This window comes from Rhinopithecus roxellana, chromosome 17 (genome assembly GCF_007565055.1).
Source record: "Rhinopithecus roxellana isolate Shanxi Qingling chromosome 17, ASM756505v1, whole genome shotgun sequence".
Lineage (NCBI taxonomy): Eukaryota > Metazoa > Chordata > Mammalia > Primates > Cercopithecidae > Rhinopithecus > Rhinopithecus roxellana.
This window is the reverse complement of record NC_044565.1, coordinates 62,091,649-62,116,453: the sequence shown is the minus strand read 5'-3', so window position 1 is coordinate 62,116,453 and position 24,805 is coordinate 62,091,649. Positions and strand designations below refer to the sequence as shown.

The following is a 24,805-nucleotide window of genomic DNA, read 5'->3' as shown; positions in this document are numbered from 1 at the left end:
CTGGCTCCACCTGCCTGGGGTGCAACGACGAGAAGAGTGACAGCCCTCTCGCGGGGTACAATATTCCACCTCCAAATGCATCTCCCTCGTCTCGTGCGGAGGTACTGGGTGAAAGCTAAAGGCCTGAATTAACGTCCGGCTCTTGTGGGCGCCAGTACTCCGGAAGCGAAATGCCAGGAGTACCCCAAGGTGGGCGGCGCGGGCGCAGACACTCGCACACCCAGTTGGGGGAAAACAATGAGCAACCGGGTAGGAAGCCGAGAGTGAGAAGATTCAGAAGTCGAGGCCCCACGCGGTAAGAGAGTCGAACACAGCATTCGGCAACAGCACGCCTGCGCTGTCCCAGCCCGGCGCGCGCTCCCGGCGCCGCGGTGGAGCCCAGGAGGGGAACGCTAGCCCGCAAGGTGAGGGCGGGGGAGGGCACGCCGGAGAGGCTGCCGAACACGTGAGAGCGCGGAGAACGTGCGCACGCGCAGGGCGCCCCCGGCCCGCGCGGCAGTAGCGCGGGAGCAGGGACGCAAGGCATTGAAAGGAGCCGCGCCTCGGTGAGAGCTCCCCCTCCCCTTTCTCCCGGGATGCATTGCGCGCGCCCGGTGGGCGGGGGGGAGGGGAGGGGAGGCGGCGGTGGCAGCCATGTTGTTGTGAGTCTCTGTGTCTCACCCTCGGTACTTCGGTGGTTCGTAGGAGGAGGGGGAGGAGAAGGAGGAGGTGGGGTGGGGGGGAGGGTGGTAGGTGGAGAAAGAAGACATTGCCGCCACCGAAGGCAGAGGAGGGGGAGGACCGGCAAGAGCGACGCCGCCGTGTGCCCAACGGTCGGTGTCCCCGGCTGAGGCAGCGCGGCCGCAGCAGCCCTGTAAGTCAGTCCGCGCTCGCTCTTTCTCCGGTCCTTTGGCGCTGCCGGGGCTGGCTCCCCGGGCTTTGTGCGGCGGCGTCGGCGGGAGCCGATCACCAGCGGGAGGGCGGACGGGGCCTGCTGAGTGCCCGGGCCGGTGCGGCCTGTGGCCCGCTCGCACAATGCAGGGGGAGGGGTGCCGGAAGGGGGTGTGCGCGCGCGGCAGAGGGGGCGCCCGTCCGACAGCTTTCCCGCTTCCTTCCCTCCGCTGGGCCGCCGCCTCGGGGGCCTGGGGCGCCGTCCCCGTTCTCCCCCAGATTCGGCGGACTGGAGATTAGAGACCGAGCTGTCGGCCCTGGGTTTCGGAAAGTGGGGGAGAGGCCGGGTGGCCCCAGAGAAGCATGCGGATCGCAAGTGGGTGAAGAGGAAGGAGTGGCTTTATGAAAACAAGCGTGGGCATTTTCAAAGGCCCGAGTGTGTCCGGGAAAAGCTTGCCGTGGACAGATGTAGGTATGAAGCAGTGACTTGGATTCGCCTTGTTTAGGTGATGTTTTATTATAGGAACGGATTTTGATACTCAGAAAAATATGTAACTTATAACCAAAGACAAGATTAGCGGCTTCTGCTATTTGAGCAGTAGTTTTGTATCTGAAGTGGGTCAGATTTTGGGGAAGATGTTTAAAGTTTTGTGCCCAAACACGTGTAAAAGTGTTGTTTCTGAGAACACAGCTAGAGAAAACCTACTTAACTTAGCTTTTTATTCTAACATGCGTAAACTTTTGAAAGCATCACTTTAGGACTTAGTACTTCGAGATTTTTACTCGTTGAGAAAACTGGGGGCAGATGTTTTGGTGAAGGAAACCATGAGAAAAATGTTTGTACACGCTGAAGAGAAATGTAATACCTGTAAAGGTATTGTATGTCAAGAAAACAATTTTAATAAACGGAGTTACCGAAGGATTTTTAAAGCTTGTTTAATGGTTAGGTTTCGTGTTTAATAGGTGACTCTTCGCCATGTGACCTGGAGTATTGGAAGATGACTTAAGGAATCCTGTAAAAAAAAAAAAAAAAAAAACCAAAAATGAATATTTTCAATTTGTTTCTATTCTTAGCCTCCTTTTAACAATGATTTACTTCATTTGCTCCATAATCATGAGTAAATGATGGCGTTTTGCGTGCCGCAAGAATTTCTTTAAAATTCCGATTTTTGGTGAAATTGCATTGTGTAGAATTTTCTTGGTGTACATGACGGCAGTTTTTGTATGCAGAAAATGTTTACGATAATCTTAAAAATAAAATTATATTTCAGAAACCTGGTTCTTGAGGATTTAAGTCCAGTTTTTTATTCTGTTTACAGGTCTAGCTATTTTGAGTTATAATTGCCAGTAACAATCTTAAGCATCTTCCAACAATTTAAGCTGTGTTTAACACACGCTTTCCTTAATTTGAGTCCAAAGTTCTCTTAGGTGTTTCAGTATTTAGCAAGATTTCAACTTCTAAAAAGAGCCTAAATTACTGACATTTAATTTGTTCTTACAAAGCTGTCACGTTAGACTCATTTCTCAGGCATTACAAATACTGTATATAAATTACCACATAATACTTGGATTTTGTTTCTCTTAAACATTCCATACTTGTTTATAAATCTTTTTTTCTTTTTTGAGACAGGGTCTTTCTCTGTCGCCCAGGCTGGAGTGCAGGTGGTGAGATCTCGGCCCACTGCAGCCTCCGCTTCCCGGGCTGCAACTGTTCTTCTACAGGCGCACGCCACCACGCCCGGCTAATTTTTGCATTTTTGTAGACAAGGTCTCACTATGTTGCCTAGGCTCGTCTCCTATGTTGCCTAGGCTGAACTCCCGAGCTCAAGCGATCCTTTCCGCCTCGGCCTCCCAGAGTGCTGGGATTACAGGCGTGAGCCACCGCACCCGGCTTGTTTATAAACCTTTCTGGTGTTGAAAGATAATTTGCCTTCCTGAGTTTGTACTTATCTTAGTTAACAAAAGTAATTATGACCAGAGATTCGGGCCAGGTGTGAAATCGACAGCCAATTTTCTCAGTAACCAAGCTGTCTCCTTTTTATAGACCCTGACATGAACTGTCTAATTTTAAGTGGAGATGGGTTCCTGTCTCCTAAACTCAAGTTCTACATACTTCCTAACTTAAATACTTTGTTGGGTTTCCAGGATATGGAAATACTTTGTATTTTTTCATATTCTTAAAATTTACAGGTACTTAAAATATCCGAATATTTGATTCTCACATGGCTTTGTCTACATGGCTGCAGTCACAGCTTGAGACCGTTTTACTAACAGATGTGATTAAGATAAAAATTATAACCAGGTAAATTGGTTTATGGCGTATTAAGTAGATTTCTTGTTTTTCTTCTTTATTTTTTTTTTTTTTTTAAATATAGGCGAGACTTGCTATGTTGCCCAGGCTGGTCTCAAACTCCTGGCCTCAAGCAGTTCTCCCGCCTTGGCCTCCCAAAATATTGTGATTACAAGCATGAGCCGCGGTGCCAGACCCTTGTTGTTTTTAGGAAATGCACTAAAATAGTCTAACTTGTTGCTTTTGTCCTACCTCCTTGCTTCGCTTTGATGAGTTTTTAAGAGGGAAGGCTGATGAAATATGGCTGAGCCCCTTCCTCCCTCCCTCCCTCCCTCCCTCCCTCCCTCCTCTCTCTCTCTCTCTCTCTCTCTCTCTCTCTCTCTCTCTCTCTCTCTCTCTCCCCCCCCCCTCCCTCTCTCTCTCTCTCTCTCTCCCCCCCCCCTTTTTAATGAGACTACCAAAGTTAGACTCCCCATTTCCAGAGGACGGTAGTTGTCCAGCGCTACTTGTGACTGGGTTAGAATGATTATGGAGTGTGTTGTTAGGACGCCCTCTTGGCCTAGGTCTAAATTATGCCTCCACTATGACTTTATCGGTAGTAAAGGAAATCTTTGGATTAGCACAAGTCCAGCTACTGTGTCTTTCAGTCAGTTCTGAATTCTGGTGTGGAAAAAGGTTTCCTCAAACCCTATGATTTAGGAGCTAATATTTTAATAGTGATTTTTATATTTGGCAATGTAGACAGGAGACAGTTTTTATTTAAAACTTAATTGCTTTTGTAGTTGAAAAAGTTTTCTGTTTTCAAGCTTTTCCAGCGAGTGAAACGCTGTATAGAATTATTAGGTAGGTGCATGATAAATGCTTTTTGAGTTTCATGTAGCATTATGTTTAGAGACATGTTAGTGTTTTTTTTTTCCTTAGTGACTTTTTCTTCAAATAACAAAGATAAAGAGATTTATCTTTTTAAATGAAAAATCAAGGCATGCCTAATTAAACACAAGTATTAAAAGTTTTGTTTGACCTTTGCTTGGTTCCTTTTTATATTCTTAAGTGCTTTAAAGAATTTTTAAAAAGATTGTTTATTTAAGCATGTTGGCAAAAGCATAGTTTCGTTAATAAGCTCTATTCTGCAAGTTTAGCTACTGAATCCCATCCATTTTCAGGTTGCGTGTTGTAGATTTTCACTTCTTTCTCTCTCACTATTCTCTTGTGGAGGAATAAAAGATTTTAGAATAGAGTACTGGGAAATATCCAAATGTACACACCTTGTATGAATATCTCTGTAGCTGGCAAGTGCAAAAAAAGAAGTAGCATGAAGGGAGGTAATTGAATTGTTAGATGGTTTGATTGACTGCAAATGGGACAGGAAAAAAAAAGTAGTCATCACCTACTTGGAGCTAAATATGTTGGGACCACAGTAGCGCCCTAAAATGTTTCCTGGAAGGGACCTGGTGCAATTGGCTATGAAACTGTACTGAAAACCACCTAGTCAACACTGCCCCAGGAAATGGAACCTGCAGCTGACTGCCAACACACATACAGTGTGGTCATGGCAGGGCAGTAGGGAAGGATTATATACATTTTTTTTAGTTGTGGGGAAAAATACATTAATGGAGGGAACCTGGTTTGAGGATAGCTCTTTGATCTATTTTATTGTAGTAGCCATCTTATGACAAGAGTGACAAGTTCTGGATCTCAAAGTGGTGATTCCTGACTTTAGTCAGTTTCTGAAAAAGTTAAGATCAGTGAGAGAAAGATGCAATTGGTCTTATGCATTCAGACGTTAAAGAAGGCAAATGAGTGTTAGAGGCAGAGTGCCCCTAAGTATAGGTCTTTATTAGGCAGTCAAATGAAGCAAACTGTAGGAAGAAAAAAATGTGGATTGTATTGTATGATTTTATAAATACCAAAAATGTATACAGATGGGAACTGCTTGTATCTTCCATTTTGATGACCACGTCATTTTTAAGTTAATTTATTAAAAACATCTCCATAGTAGCTTATCAGTACTTCTAGCATAATTACATGCAAAAGCATTCAGTTATCTGTGATAAAACTTGAATCTTTAAAACCAATTCAACATGAACATAATTATGTTTTGAAGTTGAGAGGATAATGGCTCCAGGTTTTGTCTATAGGTGTTTTCTTGGATCACCTTTCCATGGAAGTGTAATTTATTTTTATCCAAAGAAGAGTCTTAGGTGCCCTCGTTTTATTTTTATTTTTTTTTTTGAGACGAAGTCTCGCTCTGTCGCCCAGGCTGGAGTGCAGTGGCCGGATCTCAGCTCACTGCAAGCTCCGCCTCCCGGGTTCACGCCATTCTCCTGCCTCAGCCTCCCAAGTAGCTGGGACTACAGGCGCCCGCCACCTCGCCCGGCTAGTTTTTTGTATTTTTTAGTAGAGACGGGGTTTCACTGCGTTAGCCAGGATGGTCTCGATCTCCTGACCTCGTGATCCACCCATCTCGGCCTCCCAAAGTGCTGGGATTACAGGCTTGAGCCACCGCGCCCGGCCGGTGCCCTCGTTTTAGTATCTAAATTATGTGCATCCTACACTAGCAAAAATAGGAGTGCTCTTGGCACTTGCTAAAGGTAAATTGTTTGCCAGTTCTTTCAGAATCGTGGTTGAGAAAATATTCATGGAGTATGGACATTCAGTCCATTTGTAGTCTGAATATTAAAATGTTGTCTTTTCATCAAGCTAGACTACCAGAAACCTGCACAATTTTTTTTTTTTGAGGCAGAGTTTCGCTCTTGCCCAGACTGGGGTGCAATGGCGCGATCTCTGCTCACTGCAATCTCAGCCACCCAGGTTCAACCAATTCTGCTGCCTCAGCCTACCAAGAAGCTGGGATTACAGGCGCCCACCACCATACCTGGCTGATTTTTGTGTTTTTAATAGAGACAGGGTTTCACTATGTTGACCAGGCTGGTCTTGAACTCCTGACCTCAAGTGATCCACCCGCCTTGTTCTCCCAAAGTGCTGGGATTACAGGCGTGAGCCACTGTGCCCTGCCCCCACTTTTTTTTTTTTTTTTTTTTTGAGAGTTGCAGACATATCGTGCCACACTGTCCTTAGGTGTTGGTGATAATGGTGATATGTGGTCCTTGTTTTTAAGGCCTTTATAGGAAAGTAGAGAGAAAGAGGATTATAATTGTGATTACAGTGTAGCATGCTAGCCTGCCACTGAGGTGGTATTATAAAAGTGCTATGGTGTGGGCACAGTGGTCCATGCCTGTAATCTCAACACTTTGAGAGACTGAGGCGGGACGATCACTTGAGTCCAGGAATTCAAGAACAGCCTGGCCAGCATAGGGAGACCTTGTCTCTACAAAAAATTTAAAAATTAGTCTGGCACTGGTGGCACACACTTATAGTCCAAGCTATTTGGGAGGCTGAGGTGGGAGGGTCACTTGAATCCAGGAGATTGAGGCTGCAGGGAGTTGTGATCGTGCCACTGCACTCCAGGCTGGGCGACAGAGGCCCTGTCTCCCCCCTTCCCCCCCAAAAAAGTGCTGTGGACACATGTAGGTAGAGACTGCAGGAACCGGAAAAACTTTTCACAAGAGGTAAAGTGGAATCTTAAAATATTATAGAAGTAAATTTAGTCCCGAGATGGGTGAAGTGGCATTCGGCCAGAGGGATTAATAGCTGTAGTAATCCTGATGGGGGAATGGCAGAGCTTAAGGTGCAGTTATAGGGAGGAGGATGACAAAGGAGAGATAGGTAGAAACCCACCAGATTGAAGTCCTTTATCTGATATGGACAGTCCAGCATTGTAATTTAGGATGATTTAGACAATCATGCTGTCCTTGGAAAGCCTTAGAGAATTACTGTGTAGTTTTCCTGGATTATATTAGGAGTTAGGTATTTGACTTTTCCTTGAGGAACTGACTATAAGAAAGACTATGAGGCTGGGCACCTAACTAACACTGGGAGGCCGTGGCAGGTATATTGCTTGAGCTCAGGAGTTTGAGACCAGCCTGGGCAACATGGTGAAACCCCATCTCTACAAGAAATGTAAAAATTAGCTGGGCATGGTGGCTGCTGTCTGGAGTCCCAGCTACTTGGGAGGCTGAGGCACAAGGATCTCTTGATCCCAAGAGGCAGAGATTGCAGTGAGCCAAGATTGAGCCACTGCACTCCAGCGTGGGCAACAGAGTGAGACCGTGTCTCAAAAAACAAAATAAAATAAAAAACAAAATAAGACTATGAAACCTTGTATCTGTTAACGGGAATGTTGAAGATATTTTCTGTTACAATTCTGTTGCCTCAATAATGCTCCACTTAAGAAATTGCCCTTTTTTTTTTTTTTTTTTTTTTTTTGCTTTGAGACTGGGGTGAGGGCGGGTGTCTCACTCTGTTGCCGAGGCTGGAGTGCAGTGGCGAAGTCACTGCTCACTGCAGCCTCAACTGCCCAGTCTCAGGCGGTTCTCTCACTTCAGCCTCCTGAGGAGCTGGGACTACAGGCGCACAACATCATATGCAACTAGTTATTTTTGTATTATTTGTAGATACAAGGTCTCGCAATGTTGCCTTGGCTAGTCTTGGATTTGTTGCCCCAGGTGGTCTTGAATTCCTGGACTCAAGCAATCCTCCTGCCTTGGCCTCCTAAAATGCTAGGATTATAGGTCCAAGCCACCATGCCCAACAGAAATTTCTTTTAAAGCTTAGTGTTAAGAATAAGGTTGCATCCAAGGGGTTGGTATGACTTCTTTCTCTGGATAATGAGAATTGTACATACTCACTGTTTGTACAATTACTAGCACAACTAGTTAGCATTAAACTTACTAGTTTATTTGCTATTTTATTTAATAAATTATTTAGTTATTTTTATTTAGAAACTTTTTTTTTCTTTTTCTTTTTTTTTTTTTTTTTGAGGCAAGGTCTCTGTCACCCAGGCTGGAGTGCAGTGGTGTGAACATGACTCACTGCAGCCTTGACCTCCCTGGCTCTAGTGATCCTCCCAACTCAGCCTCTTGAGTAGCTGGGACCACAGGCATGTACCAATATGCCCAGCTAATTTTTTTGTTTGTTATTTTGTGTATTTCCTTTAAGGTAGTCTGCCATCTTCCAAACATTTGCTTAAGTAAATGAAGTAAGTTTTATTTAAATTATACTGAAGATTTTTTTTTAAGCATAGATCCTTTTAAAAATATATAATTTAGCTGGGCATAGTGTGGCACTACTGTAACCCTAGAGGTTGAGGCAGGAGGATTGCTTGAGCCCAGGTTCGGAGGCTGTGATGGAACCACTGCACTCTAGCCTGGGTGACAGAGTAAGACCCTGTCTATAAATATATATATGATTTAATACTTAATCCTTGAAACTAACACAGATTTGGTTTCTCTTCGTACATTTCTACCTAGATGTTTGGTGGTGTTTTTGATGTAACTACTTGCCTTTTTAAAACTTAACTATCTCTAGGAAATTGGCTTGGTCATTTCATCTCACTTTAAAGTTAACCAGTTCAAAGCTTTTCTTGATTACTTGAGGAACTTTAAAAACCAGAATTCATACTAATCACCTAAATGATTCCTTTTACTTCAAAGATTTATCCAATTCATATATATTTCTTAGACTATTCATAAGTTGTAATAAACTAAATATATTTTAAAGCTTTTAACCATAAGTTAGGGTGTTCCTAGACAAAAATTAAATCTCTGTTCTACCCAGTCTTATGAGAAAATTGAATATATTTCATACCTCACATTCATTTTTCTTTAAGTTGTCTTGGAAATTACTAGAAACACTACATAAAATGTATTTGTGTTAACATTTATAGAAAAGTTATGGTAATACTGGGTTAAGGTTAAAAGTTTTAATTGTAGAATTTCTTGGAGCCAGTAACAGAAGGAAGGAAAGATTGAACACGTACTCAGAGCTTGCAAAAGAGCAGGTAGGTGCTACTGAGCAGCATACCTGAAATGTATTGGACAAGGGACCACTTATTTCTGAGAACACTGAGTTAGTGAATAAGGAGCATACTTAGGAAAATTCTAAAGAAACTGCATTAAAGTCTACTTCTTAAAATTGTCTTCTCCAGTTGTCTCAGACCATGCATTCAGATTTCTTCCTTTAGTTCTGTTACAATTTAGTTAACATTTCTTTTCTTTTCTTGTTTTTTTGTTTTGTTTTGTTTTGTTTTGTTTTGAGACGGAGTCTCGCCCTGTTGCCCAGGCTGGAGTTTAGTGGCGCAATCTCCGCTCACTACAACCACCACCTCCTGGGTTTAAGCGATTCTCCTGCCTCAGCCTCCCTAGTAGCTGGGATCGCAGGTGCCCGCCACCACACCTAGCTAATTTTTGTCTTTTAGTAGAGATGGCCTTTCACCATGTTGGCCAGGCTGGTCTCGAAGTCATGACCTCAAGTGATCCACCCGTCTTGGCCTCCCAAAGTGCTGGGATTACAGGCTTGAGCAACTGTGCCAGGCTTCTAGTTAACATCTCTTAAGTTGTTTTTCCTTGGTGAGGTATTAATTCTAATTGATAGCATGTAACAATTGAAAATTACTAAGATAGCCATGTGAGACAAGTCTTCATTTGTTGGACTTTCAGCCTAATACTAATAGGAACAAAAAGTAACACAATAACTTTTGTACTTTGATAGTTTCCAAACTGTAATGCAGTTAAGCTATATTTATATAGGACATTAATAAATTTATTTTGCTAACTTCAGTAAGTCTTAACAACATGGAGAAATACAAAGATAAAGCCAACAGTACCTTCTCCTTTACCAAAGTTGAGTGAGGTGGTTATTTTTTTATACTTCCCACAAACATACATAGTCATACATTGCCCCACTCCTTCTTTGAACAGAAATGGGATCATATGATACACATTAGGCAACTTGGTATTTTTACTTAATATCATGGACATTTTACATATAACTTTAATTACTTGTAATTTTTGTAATGGCTTATTGTTTTAACTTTTTTCTGTTGTTGAGTTTAGCTTATTTTTTAAATTTTGTACTACCATGTAAGTGGTGCTGCAGTAAATATCTTTATATAGTTAATGCATTTGTGTTGGTGATGTTTGTCTAAGGTAAATTTCCAAAAGAGAAACTTCTGGGTCAAAATATTTTCTTTTTTTGCGGGGATGGGGAGTGGGTGGTGCGCAGGTAAGAGCTGTGGCCCCCACTGTGTTGCCTAGGCTGGTATCCTGGACTCAAGCAGTCCTCCCGCCTTGGCCAACCGAAGTGTTGGGATTACAGGCATGAGCCACTGTGCCCAGTCCAGAGAATTTTATATTGGTTTTTAAACAAATAAAAAGTTCACTTTGATGTGTCATTAATTCTCTAGAAAGCACTTGCATTTCAATTTCATGTGTTACCTCAATCTTTGCAACAGCCCTAAGAGGGGGAGGCATTGTTGTTTCCATTTGCAAACAGACAAATGAGATCAAGTTCATTTAGCTAGTCAGTGGCCAACCTGGAACTGTATGCTAGGTCTTTTTTTTTTTTTTTTTTTTTTTTTTTTGAGGCGGAGTCTCGCTCTGTCGCCCGGACTGGAGTGCAGTGGCCAGATCTCAGCTCACTGCAAGCTCCGCCTCCCGGATTCACGCCATTCTCCTGCCTCAGCCTCCCGAGTAGCTGGGACTACAGGCGCCCGCCACCTCGCCCGGCTAGTTTTTGCATTTTTTTTAGTAGAGATGGGGTTTCACCGTGTTAGCCAGGATGGTCTCGATCTCCTGACCTCGTGATCCGCCCGTCTCGGCCTCCCAAAGTGCTGGGATTACAGGCTTGAGCCACCGCGCCCGGCCGTGCTGGGTCTTTTGATTCTGATTTCTGTTACACCATGATGATTGATACTAACAAAATTTTTTAATTGGGAAACTTCTAGGGTGTTTGTGGATACATTCCTTAGCTATATGGTGATGTATGAATGTTTCAACCCTATCTGCACAGGGGAAGCATCACCTGGAGAGCTTAAAAAATACTAATAAAATTCTGCCTGTTTTGCCGCCCAGACTAATTCAAGCCAGCCTTTGGCAGGTGGGACCTGAGCAACTGTAGTTTATAAAATCCTCCTACCTGGACTCTGATGTGTGTTGTAAGTGTTTGAGAACTAGTGATCTCAAAATTGGGGTGCTCCTATCCCTGAGGGGTATATGAAGAGTTTCCAGAGTACATCTGTTAGTGCATTTAATCTTCTGGGAGTCGATTATCAGGTCCTCACCATATATGTACTGAGAAAGATGGAACTCTGATCCATTCCACATCTTACCATTGTGTATTTTACCCAGGTAGTTAAACTTTGGCACCAAAGAGATAGCTTTCTTTTGTGATTAATCCTATCTTACATTGCTGTTGGAGTGAAATGCAGCATTCTATAGAACTGGCATATTTTCACCTCCATTGGTATTTTCTGAATTCATATCAACAATATTTTTGGATGAGAGGAGTAATGACAGATTTTTTTTTTCTTAATCGATATGTTTATTAAAAACATAGACTAATGATCCTGTGCTAAAGAGTCGTTGTGGATGTGTGTTGAAACATACTATTATGAGTTATATCAAACATAACTATTAAGAGACTCTTCACAAATACACTCTGGGCAGAAAAGGTAAACAGAAATGACTGACAAGACAGTGCCATTTCAGACACAGCTCCCTCAATACTTGCTAGAAAATGGAGTTTGATATTATTTACAATTATACCAGTATTGTCAGAGGTGAAATGTCACAGGGATAAGGGTACACCAGATCATGGTATCGTTTCATACTTCCCAAATAGTTTTAAATTTTAGCTTTGAACGTCAATTACCAGAGCCAAACTTGTTCTTAACAAGCAGAATTTTATGTCCATTCAAAGAGTCTCTTACACCTTTCTGGGCCTATTCACTTGCAGAGAGGAGTCGAAACTGTAACCAGGCTCTTCATATCGTGCATTCATATGAGATGTCCAGTCTTCATATGCTGTCCAATTTCTTTAAGATAAATGGAGTGACTCGCAGCAGGGCCACGTAGATGAGAAAGTTCCATATGGAGGAGATCACATCCTCGCGCATCTTTCGTTTCATCTCCTGCAGGTCCAGCTTCGGCGCGAGGCCCTCAATCCGGAACATCGCGGCTCTGACTTTGCAGTTTCCAGATGCCGCGCTCTCCTCTTCCCCAGATTTTTTTTTTTAACCAGTTCACTTCTTCCTTCCCTAACGTGTTAAAGAATACATTACAAAGCAAAGGACAATACTAAAATACTTTGAAAGTTAGAAATACATAAATCATGTTTATCACAGCATACTGTCAAATATATTGACTTTAAATTAAACGTATGATTTAGTTGGCCCTGTTTTTATTTTTATTTTTATTTTTTATTTTTTAATTTTTTTTTGGAGACGGAGTCTCGCTCTGTCGCCCGGCTGGACTGCAGTGGCCGGATCTCAGCTCACTGCAAGCTCCGCCTCCCGGGTTTACGCCATTCTCCTGCCTCAGCCTCCCGAGTAGCTGGGACTACAGGCGCCAGCCACCTCTCCCGGCTAGCTTTTTATATTTTTTAGTAGAGACGGGGTTTCACCGTGTTAGCCAGGATAGTCTCGAACTCCTCGTGATCCGCCCGTCTCGGCCTCCCAAAGTGCTGGGATTACAGGCTTGAGCCACCGCGCCCGGCCTATTTTTTTATTTTTTTACATTGAGGAATTTATCAAGAGTAGGATAGAACTAACCTAGATGAAATGACATTTGTAAATACTTATCCTGTGCTTTTCTTTTATTTATTATTTTTTGAGATAGAGTTTCGCTTGTCGCCCAGGCTGGAGTACAGTGACACGATCTCGACTCACTGTAACCTCCACCTTTCATGTTCAGGTGTTCTCCTGCTTCAGCCTCCCGAGAGGCTGGAATTACAGGTGTGTGCCCCTACACTTGGCTTAATTTTTATATTTTTACTAGACAGGGTTTCACCATGTCTGCTAGGCTGGACTTGAACTCCTGACCTCAGGTGGTCCGCCTGCCTTGGCCTCTCAAAGTGCTGGACTTATAAGCATGAGCCACCACGTCCGGCCTGCTTTTCTTTTTTCTTTTTTTTTTTTGAGACGGATTCTCGCTCTGTCGCCCAGGCTGGAGTGCAGTGGCCAGATCTCAGCTCACTGCAAGCTCCGCCTCCCAGGTTTACGCCATTCTCCTGCCTCAGCCTCCCAAGTAGCTGGGACTACAGGCACCCGCCACCTCGCCTGGGTAGATTGTATTTTTTTTAGTAGAGACGGGGTTTCACCGTGTTAGCCAGGATGGTCTCGATCTCCTGACCTCGTGATCCACCCGTCTCGGCCTCCCAAAGTGCTGGGATTACAGGCTTGAGCCACCGCGCCCGCCCTCTTTTTTCTTTTAAATCAGTTGGTGAGAGAATATTTATGTCTACAAACTGGGCTTTGCTTTTTAAGAACCTGGTGTCATAAAAGTAAGGCTAATGGTATTTACTGTAGTGGGTATTGAGTGTACACGTAAATTCTTTTATATTCTAAAATGGTTGGAAGCTTACAAACAAGACTAAAATGAAAATTGAAAATATTTTTCTTTTAAGTGATGCTTAGTTTAGATATTTTATTGTACTTTTTTTTTTTTTTGAGACGAGTTAACCTTGGTCATTTTCCACCTCCTGGTCTCAAGTGATTCTTCCCATCTCAGTGTCCCAAGTAGCTGAGATTACAGACATGTACCACCTTGCATGCAGAATTACATAACTACTGTAATTTATTTGCAAGTCATAATACATATCCTGTATGTAAGTGTATTTATTTTAGGAAAAATCTAGTCTTGCTCATACATTATAGTAAACACTTTTTTTTTTAAATAAGCTATAGAAATCACTCATTTTTTAGTGTTTAGATGTGGCATATTATTAATTTATTGAATATTTGGGTGCTACCATATATAAAGCCATTGATTTCCAAGTTAACATGACTATAAGAACTATATAAATGTGCTGTGATTTTTTCATGTATATATTTTAAGTATTTCTAAAGTTATAACTAGTGTGTGGAAAACATTCTAGGAGTTAAGAACTATGAAATGTAATGTAAAAATCATGCATATCCTTTTTCTAGGTGTGACCATTATTAATGGTTACGTGTGACTCAGTCCATATATGCTTGCATCCTGTTTTTACAAAACTAGGATGATAGGAGCAGAGATTGGTTTTCACTTTCCCTTTTCATGTAATAACCTGGAATATTTGTATTATATCATTTCCCTTCCCTATTACTATATTCTTAGTATTCCTTTTGACCTCCCTCATAACTAGGAACATTTCGTGGAACACTAGCATAACCAGAACAGTTGATGAGATTGTGTGGGATTTTTTTCTTTCCTAGTTAGGATTTAGAGAAGTTTTAAAATTTAATGGGCAAGATGTATTAGTAATACGGCAACATACCAGTTAAATTCCCTGTGAATTAAGAGAAAGATTGTTTGGGGTCAGTTTTAGGGAAAGCTGCATTTGAGCCAAACTTTGAGGGATTTGTGGGATTTGCACATGAAGGTATAAATGGTAAAGAGTTGTCCAGGTGTTTTTGTTTTGTTTTGTTTTGTTTTTGAGACGGAGTCTTGCTCTGTCACCCAGGCTGGAGTGCAGTAGCGCAATCTCGGCTCACTGCAACCTTCGCCTCCTGGATTCAGGCGATTCTCTTGCCTCAGCCTATCAAGTAGCTGAGATTACAGGCACACACCACCCCACCCGGCTAATTTTTTGTATTTTTAGTAGAGACGGGATTTTACCATGTTGGCCAGGCTAGTGTCGAATTTCTGAGCTCATGTGATCCACCTGCCTCAGCCTCCTAAAGTGCTGGGATTACAGGCATGAGCCGCCACGGCTTTTGGAGAGTAGTGTAATTGGCATTAGCTTAAGTGATGGCTTATGCTTGGTTGGTATGGGAAAGAGCATGGGCTTTGGAGTTTTGGTAGCATTATGTTCTCTACCATTTTAATAGCTTTTTAGGGTAGGGAAATTGGCAAAGTAATGATACAGTATCTACTTTGCTGGATTGTAGTGAGAATTATAATGTGCCTGGTACAATTTGTGGCATAAAATGGGGTACTCAATAAAATTTCTGTTGTTATTCTCTTTGGGGGAAGGTTGTCTGATTAAAAATTAATCTCTAAAATTTGTACCCATTTGGAAATAAGTTTTTAGGAAACAGTTTCATACACTAGTCAAAAGTATGGTTGAGGAAGTAATAAGCCAAATTAAGTTTATATGAAGGCTTGGACCCTAAGTGAATTAACCTCAAGGAGAGTAACCCCCTTTATAAAATTGCAGTTTATAAATGTTTTAAAACAATTTTTGTCCAAATTGTGTAACTGACCTTCAAGGCCCAGCTTAGATACTACCTGCCTTATGTGGCTTTCTGTCAGACAGCTATATGTATTTTATTAAACTTTATTTTTTTCTAACCACCTAGCCTTTTCATTTATTAAACTTTATTATGGAAGCTTTCAAACACATAGAGAGAATAGTAAGTATTGTGAACCCTTGATAGCTACCATCCGTATGCAACATTGTGTGAAGTCTTATTTATACCCATATTTTACTTTTTGAAGGAGTATTTCAGAGTAAATCCCAAACAATATGCCGTTTCAAGCATAAATGCTCTTACTGATGAGGACTTACAAAAAACAAACCCAATCCTCTTGCTAGTATTGTAACTAATAGAATTCCTTACTGTTACCTAATACTCATTCTATATTTGAGTTTCTCTAATTTTTCTCAAAAAAGTCTTTATAGCTGGTTTGTGAGAAGCAGGATTCTCACAAGGCTTACACAGTTTTTTTGACATTTAGTCCCATACCACAGTCTATGTAATCTGCTTCCCCCCTTTCAAAATTTTATGTCATAAATATGTATTTGGATCAGTAGTTTTATTATAATATTAGATTGAAGCTTAGTGTTTTTTGAAGGCAGTTCTTCATATGTGGTGGTACTGTTTCATATTATATTACATTATGAGTCATATAATGTCTTACTCCACTATTAGGATGATGTCACATTTTAAATAACAAAATAATTTAGGAATTCTAGGCCAGGTGTGGTGACCCATGCCTGTAATCCCAGCAGTTTGGGAGGCCGAGGTGGAAGGATTACTTGAGCTCAGGAGTTCAAGATAGGCCTGGGCAACATAGTGAGACCCCATCTGTACCACACACACATGCACACAAAATTTAGCCAGGACTGGTGGCACCTGTGGTCCCAGTTACTCAGAAGGCTGAGATGTGAGGTTCCCTTGAGCCTGGGAGGTCAAGGCTACAGTGAACCCTGATTACATCACTGTGCTCCATGTTGGGCAACAGAGCAAGACCCTGTTGCAAAAAGAAATTGTATCTTTGACTTTAGAACCACTTTTTAAGCCAGGCACGTTTGCTCATGCCTGTAATCCTAGCATTTTGGGAGGCCAAGGCAAGGTGCAGATCGCTTGAGTTTAGGAGTTCAAGACCAGCCTGGGCAACATGGCAAAACCCTGTCTCTACAAAAAATGCAAAAATTAGTTGGACATAGTGGTATGCACTTGTGGTCCCAGCTCCTTAGGATACTGAGTAGAAGGATCACTTGAGCCCAGAAGTTCAAGGCTGTAGTGAGCCATGATCAATGCCACTGCACTCCAGCCTTGGCGATAGTGAGACCCTGCCTTAAAAAAAAAAAAAAAAAAAAAAAAACCACTTTTTGTGTTATGTAAAGTTTTCTAAAGCTTGTCATCTTCATTTCCATCTCAATTATTTGACCTGCTTTTTTCAGACAATACCGAAAGCATCAAAACCCAGCATAGATTGAGGCCGTTTAGTGTGTAGATCTTCTCTAAGTAGTATATTTTTCAAAATAAGGCAACTTTTCTTCAGCAGTATTTTGATTCTTCAAATAAGTCAGTTGAGAGGGTGCCTTATAAGATGAGAGACTTTTGTAAAGGCCCAAATATATGGTAATTCCCCTTTCAGAGAATTTTAATGGAACAGAAGTCTTATATTTGCACATACGTAGATTTGTCTAAATGATGAGGTTGGAATAAAACATTTAATTAAAAGATTTGAGCTTTGAGCTAATAGGGTCTTGGAAGGAGATTTTTTATTTCTGTAAGTCTGTACGTTGACAACACTAATTTTTATGCCAAATTTCATTCAAAACATAAAACTTGACTTTTTCTTATTATAGTTGAGTCAGTAATACTATTCTTTGTTATAGAATTTTTTGCCTTGCTGGTAAAGCAAGCAGAGGTAACTCCCCCATGAAAGTATTTGGACAAACTAGAAAACAGACTGTTGATGTAGCTCTTGGTTGATCCACTAGCTAAGTGACTTGTTCATCATCACTAAAAAACTGTATGATTCAATTTATGCCCTCAGAAAAATAAGAAATTACCGAGAGTTGGTGTGAATAGTAGAAACTTTGTTAAATCTTTGAAGGCTAATGGTCTGCTACAAATACCTAAACCTGAATTTAGATTTACTTTTGTCATGTGAATGAGAAAAGGCGTTGCTAAACAAAAAAATTTTGTTGGCAGATTTGCAATAAAGTGATTTAATTTGCTAAGCAGAAGAAAGTACTCTTTAGGAATTCAGCACTTGTTTGTTTGCCGTAGATACCACTAATGTTCAGCGATTATGTTCTTTAAAATCAGTCCAGCTGGGTGCAGTAGCTCACACCTTTAATCCTAACAATTTGAGGGACTGAGGCAGGAGGACTGCTGGAGCCCAGGAGTTTGAGATCAGCCTAGGCAACATAGGGAGATCCCTGTCTCTACAAAAAATACAAAAATTAGCCAGGCGTGGTGGCGTGCACCTTTAGTCCCAGATACTCCCGGAGACTGAGGTGAGAGGATGCAGAGAGCTGTGATTGCTGAGAATGCACCACTGTACTCCAGCTTGGGTGATAGAATGAGACTTTGTCCCCCCCCCCAAAAAAAAAAAAAGCAGTCCAAGGAGGATGATTACGAAGAATGTGTCCTAAGAAGCTTAAGTCACTCTGTGTATTGACTTATTTGTGACTCAACTAGGTTTTTATGTAATTTTGTTGTCTTTGTAATTAATGCAAAAGGAAGATACAGTCTCCAGGCTGTAGATGACAGACTTGGAGAAGTAGTGCCCATGTGAAGTTGCAATCATTAGTCATTTTGTGTTGGTAAATGTCTTCAGCAGTACAAAAAGTCTAAGGGAAAGCCTTGTTCATTGTCATTATGTTAAAATGAGCATTGTATATTAATATATGAAGACATGTAAATAGTCACTATCCAGATACTAATTGATTTTATGATCGAAATTCACATTGCATAAAATATGTTTTTTTCATTCATTAAATGTTGAACATTTGACATAGCTAAGACAGCCACTAATCCCTTTCACCCCAGAGGTTAATTTCTACTATGACGTTAATTTATAATTATAAGATTATAAAAGTGTGATTAGCACCATGTGGCGGTAGAGTGGTTTAATACCATATGTTGTATCTCCAAATGCTTTCCCCACCAATTTTTTTTTTTTTTTTTTTTTTTTTGAGACGGAGTCTTGCTCTGTCACCCAGGCTGGAGTGCGGTGGCCGGATCTCAGCTCACTGCAAGCTCCGCCTCCCGGGTTCACGCCATTCTCCTGCCTCAGCCTCCCAAGTAGCTGGGACTACAGGCACCTGCCACCTCGCCCGGCTAGTTTTTTGTATTTTTAGTAGAGACGGGGTTTCACTGGGATAGCCAGGATGGTCTCGATCTCCTGACCTCGTGATCCGCCCGTCTCGGCCTCCCAAAGTGCTGGGATTACAGGCTTGAGCCACCGTGCCCGGCCTCCCCACCTATTTTTAATGGTAGGTGTATGGTAAGAAGTTGGACCAGATATCCAGGAATAAATAATATTTTTAATTTAAAAAATTTTTTGGGGAGACTGGGTAATTTGTAAAGAAAAGAGGTTTAATTGTCTCATGGTTCTACAGGCTGTACATAAAGCATAGTGGCTTCTACTTCTGGGGAGACCTCAGGAAACTTAGAATCATGACAGAAGGTGAAGCAAAAGCAGGCACCTCTTACGTGACTGGAACAGGAGGATACATACTTTTTAAACAACTGGATCTTAGAAAAACTATCACAAGAATAGCACCGAGGGGATGGCAATAATCCATTCATGAGAACTCCGCCACCATGATCTAGTCACCTTCCAGTAGGCCCCACGCCCAACACTGGGGTTTACATTTTGACATGAGATTTGGGTGGGGACACAGATCCAAACCATATCTCAGGGTCTCACTGTGTTGCAAGGAGTGGTCTTGAACTCCTGAGCTCAAGCGATTTTTCTATATTGACCTCCCAAAGTGCTGAGATTACAGGCATGAACCATCCTGCCCAGCCAAAACAGATAACTTTTAATGATGTAAATGTCCTATATTAATGCATTTTTTTGGTTCTTTACACAAGCTATTTATCAATTTTTTGGCTTTTGTTTCGTTGTTGTTGTTGTTGTTTTATGGCTCACTGCAGCTTCAACCTCCCGGGCTCAAGCGATCCTTTCATCTCAGCCTCCCGGGTAACTGAGACCACAGGTGTGCACCATAATGCCCAACTAATTTTTTGATTTTTTTGTAGAGATAGGCCTCCCTATGTTGCCAAGGATGGTCTTGAATTCCTGGCCTCAAGCGATCCTCCCACTATAGCCTCATAATGTGTTAGGATTACAGGCATGAGGCACTGTGCTCAGTTGTTGACTTTTTGGATTATGCACTAGTAAATAGGAAAACTATCACTGAGCTAAATCAAGTTGTTATTTGAGTACTTCACCTATTTTTCCTAACATCATTAGTAATAATCTGCCTATAAAAAAATTAGCTAATATTGTTAAAGTTTAGAATGAGCAAAATAAGACACTGTCATTTCTTTTCTTTTGCTAAGAAACAGTCATAACCTCAAAAATGACTTTTTAATTCAAATATAAGATTACACTGGGTCTTGCCCAAAGAAAAGTTTCTGTCATATGTTTTCTGTCTTGGTAAGTTCTAATTATTTATTAAAGAAAATAATATTGGAGATTTGAGCCTTAATAATGCAGACCAAAAAAAATTTGAAGATAGAATTTATACCCCAAGCAGTACATGGTACCATAACTCCTAAATACATTTTTTTCAAATAAACAGTGAAATAGTATATAACCAGTTGCTAGTAGGTTCTATTGCTTGTTGAAAAGATCTTTCCTCCCTAAGATTTAATCATTTGGATAAAGTCACTAAATTTATGTCCAAATTCTAACTTTTTTTTTTTTTTTTTTTTTTTTTGAGACAGAGTTTCGCTCTGTTGCCCAGGCTGGAGTGCAGTGGCCGGATCTCAGCTCACTGCAAGCTCCGCCTCCCGGGTTTACGCCATTCTCCTGCCTCAGCCTCCCGAGTAGCTGGGACTACAGGCGCCCGCCACCTCACCTGGCTAGTTTTCTGTATTTTTTAGTAGAGACGGGGTTTCACTGGGATAGCCAGGATGGTCTCGATCTCCTGACCTCGTGATCCGCCTGTCTTGGCCTCCCAAAGTGCTGAGATTACAGGCTTGAGCCACAGCGCCCGGCCAATTCTAACATTTTTATTGCCATCAGATGACACCAGCATTTGTAGCTGTTTAAGAGACAGCAGATTGACGTACTTTAGAAATTTAGGAGTCCCACTTAGTGGCATATGGGCAACTGTCTCCCCATCCCTTCAACTTTATTATAGTCTATATGGTGATTATTACGTGAAAGTTGGAAAAGTTATTTGTCTTCCACTGTCTTGCCCAATTTCTCCTTCATTCTCTTTCTCATAATTGAAATAAACAGTAACACCCTAAACAGAAAAGCCGAGCTTAAGTCATGCTGGTGGGGGTGGGTTTTTTTTAAGTCTTTTTACTATGACTGCCCTGATTATTGAAAGATAATAAAATCACCTCTATTTAGATATGATCCGTAACCCCCAGTCGTTGGGGGCAAAAAAGAAAACCACTTTAGTAGTGTAAGTGAAAAAGTTGAAAGCAAAGCCCTGATGCTTAACTTTCAGTATACTCATATTTGGAAGTGGATTTTGTGTATTTGAGTTTTGGGGAGCAGTCAGGAGAGAAAATGAACGAGAGCAGAGGTCTGCAAACTGTGGCCTGCAGGCCAGATCTGACCAATCACCTGTTTTTGCATGGCCCACTCTATGGGAATGGTTTTTACATTTTTTGATTGTTGGAAAAGATTTTAGAAGAAAAATTTGTGATACATGAAAAACACATGAAACTCAGAATTTACAGTATATCAAGTTTTATTGGGACATATCTGTGTTCATTTATTTTGGTATTGTCTATAGGTGTTTTCGTGCTACAGAGGCATAATTGAGTAGTTGCAGCAGAGATCATATGGCCTGCACAGCCAAAAATGTTGACTCCTACACTAGGGGCATGATTTATCCCAACAGTAAGAATGGATCCAAAGAGCTAAGAGACCTCTCAAAATTATCCAGAGGTTCTTTAACTTATATGACCTCATCTATTTGGACCACTGATAAAAACCTGAAAGTAAGCAAAAAAGGTAAAGCTCTAGTGCTTACTTTGACTCTTGAGAAAAATTCGTGTCTACTACTGATACTAATTTTTTCTTTTTTTTTTTTTTTTCTGCTTTAGATACTGGTTTTAACAGTTTTCTTGGGTTTGCCCTTTCCCCACATTGACTAACTTCTTGGTAACCATGGCTGTTAGATTAGAGGTCTCTGCATAATTTTTCTCTTTGTGGGGCAGCTTTAAGGCTACTGGCGGAAGCTCAGTCACTGAAATCTGAGGTTGGTCTTGTATTAAGGTCCGATCTAGCACTTTATTTTAGCTATTACGGATAACAGTAACCAAGGGATTGAATATTTCTCCTTAAAATTAGTTTGTGTTTTCTTAGACATTTACTTTGTGAGAGTTAGGTCCATCTTTAAATTCCATTGGTAACTTTTACCCTTAGTAACTGAGCGCAGCCCAACTCCTGTTCCATACCATGAGGGACCACGTGGCCACCTAGGAATCAAAAGTTTCTCATCCCCTACTCTTTCGTTGTTTCTATTCCCAAACAGCATGTTTCTTTTCTTTTTCTCTCCCCAAGTTGTCTGAACAAACCACGTTTCTGTGAGCCAGGGCTGTATTAGCAAATCCCACTTCTGACACCAAATGTAAGGCTGTAGAATAAAAACACAATTTATCCTACTGTACCCTTACAATACAGAACACTTCTATGATCCCACATGTATTACTTGATATGCTATATCAAGCAATCTGTCCTGCAGCAAATTCTCCAGTGGACACCAGCTGGATGTCCTATAACTCATTTCTGACCCTGTCTCCCTGGAGAGAGCGTCAGCTCCCACAGATTGAGAGCTTGGGCCTACAAGACTGTCCCCCCCACTTCAGATTTCAGTCACAAGTCGTAGGTTGTTACCTAGATTTCTGACCGACCAGCTGTAAATCAGGTGTCCCTCTAACCTTCTTTGTTCAATTAATTTGCTAGAGCAGTTGACAAAACTCAGGGAAACACTTTACTTAAATTTACCCATTTATTATAAAGGATATTACAAAAAATACTGTTGAGAATAGGCAGATGGAAGAGATGCATTAGGATGAGGTTTGGGAGAATGGGGCAGGCCACTCTCCAGGAACCTCCAAGAGTTCAGCTATCTGTAAGCTCCCAGAATTCAAACATTTTGGAATTTTGCAGAAGCCTCACCTCATTACGTAGGCATTAAAATCCTTGGTGATCAACTAAGTTTTCAGTCCCTCTCTGGAAGCGGGAGAGGGAAGTGAAAGTTCAAACTCTCTTATCAAAAGGATGGTTCCCCTGGCAACCAGCCCCCAGTCAGTCAGCTCATTAGCATGCAGAAGACACTCATCACTCCAGCGATTCCAGGGGTTTTAGGAGCTTTTTGCCAGGAAATGGACAAACGCCAAAAATACATTTTACAGTATTACAGTTTCAGCCTTTGTTCTAAGATGGTATTTTCAGCAGGTGTAAAAGTCTGGATTGGCACTTCTTTCAGCACTTTAAAATCTTGTCCTTTATGTTCTGGGCCCCGTTATTTCTGGTTCCAAGTTAGCAGTCATTCATACATCATTATTCCTCTTTATGTAATGTGTTGTTTTTTTTCTGGCGATCTTCAGGACTTTTTATCTTTGATTTTCAGGGTTTTTATAATGAGTGTAGGTGTGGAATTTTTTGTTCTTTCTTATCCTTCCTCTGGTGTTCATGGGGTTTCTTGAATCTGTAAATTTGACTCTCACCAAATTTGGGGGGATTCTGGCCATTGTTTCTTCAATATTTTTACCACCCTGTTTATTCATGGAACTCCAGTTACATGTAAGTTGTACTTTTTGGTATTGTTCATGTGAAAATTATACATTAGGTCGTTCTTGTAACACCCAACTAAACCAGAATCTAGGAAAAAGGCACTTGAGCACTTAACATCTGATCCAAAAATTAAATTTTAAACAAGCCCAGCTGTAGAAATGGCCCACTGTAACCCTGAGACCTGTTTTACCTAGTAGCACCGGAAGCAGCTTGCCACTACTCTGAGACCAGCTTCATCTAGTCAGAGCTTGCCAGTTCTCAAAAGCTGCTCTAGTACCAATCTGTCAAAACAGTCTGTAACGTTTCTCTAATAACTTACAGTCTTCTCTTTGTTCTTCAAACATACCTAGGACCATCCAGTGTGTATACATATGCTCCAAATTACATTATTTTCCTTTTTTTTATTTTTTGAGATGGGGGGACTTTCATTCTGTTACCCATGCTGGAGTGCAGTGGCACGCTTACGGCTCATTGTAGCCTTGACTTCCTGGACTCAAGCGGTCCTCTCACCTCAGCCTCCCGAGTAGCTGTGGCCATAGGCATGCCCTGCCATAATAGGCTGATTTTTGTATTTTTTGTAGAGACATTGTTTTTACCATGTTGGTCATCCTATGACCAAATAGGACCATATGGAGAACATAAGGTCTTTGTCTTTTTTTTTTTTTTTTTTTTTTTTTTTTTTGAGACAGGGTCTTGCTCTGTCACCCAGGCTAGAGTACAGTGGCACAATTATGGCTTACTGCTGTAGCCTTGACCTCCTGGGCTCAAGCGATATTCCCACCTCAGCCTCCCAAGTAGCTGGGCCCACAGGCATGCATCAACGTGTGCAAAGCTAATTTTTAAATTTCTTGTAAAAATGGAGTCTCGCCATGTTGCCCAGGCTGATCTCTTAATTCCTGGGCTCAAGTAATCCACCCACCTTGGCCTCCCAAAGTGCTGGGGTTATAGACATGAGCCAGTGCACCTAAATTAGATTCTTGCTTCCTAAATACAACATTTTCAATTTAGAGAGTCATCTCTGTTTTATTTGGCTTTCACGTTCTATAGGTCACTGAAGCTCTGTTCATTTTTTTCCCACTCTTTTCCCAGTCTTCAAATTAGAAATCTTGTTGATATATTTTCAAGTTCATTGACCCTTTCTTTTGTTGTTTTACAATCTGCTAAGTGCATCCAGTGTAATTTTTAAATATTTTTTTCAGTTTTAGAATTGGTTATTTTTGTAGTTTTTCTTTCTCTGCTGAAATTTTGCATTTGTTCATTCTTTCTTTCTTTCTTTTTTTTTTTTTGAGGCGGAGTCTCGCTCTGTCGCCTGGGCTGGAGTGCAGTGGCCAGATCTCAGCTCACTGCAAGCTCCGCCTCCCGGATTTACGCC

General features: G+C 41.3%; 1 protein-coding gene and 1 pseudogene across 14 annotated transcripts in view; one reads left to right on the top strand and one right to left on the bottom strand.

Moving 5' to 3' along the window:
- The first annotated feature begins 600 nt into the window (after positions 1 to 600).
- The window catches only part of PUM2 (pumilio RNA binding family member 2), a 108,874-nt gene continuing 84,669 nt past the window's right edge, over positions 601 to 24,805 (top strand). For 9 of the 13 annotated variants that reach the window (XM_030920793.1, XM_030920790.1, XM_030920797.1 and 6 more), the window contains exon 1: positions 601 to 853. The gene's annotated coding sequence lies outside the window, so the exon portion shown is untranslated. Of the gene's footprint in view, positions 854 to 1,149; positions 1,343 to 3,153; positions 3,173 to 24,805 lie in introns of those variants that run through there. The other 4 variants (XM_030920784.1, XM_030920794.1, XM_030920791.1 and 1 more) reach the window with 4 other exon arrangements.
- On the bottom strand, positions 11,883 to 12,265 carry LOC115894226 (annotated as a pseudogene). The gene has a single exon (XR_004054257.1). The product of XR_004054257.1 is annotated as a mitochondrial import receptor subunit TOM5 homolog pseudogene (transcript).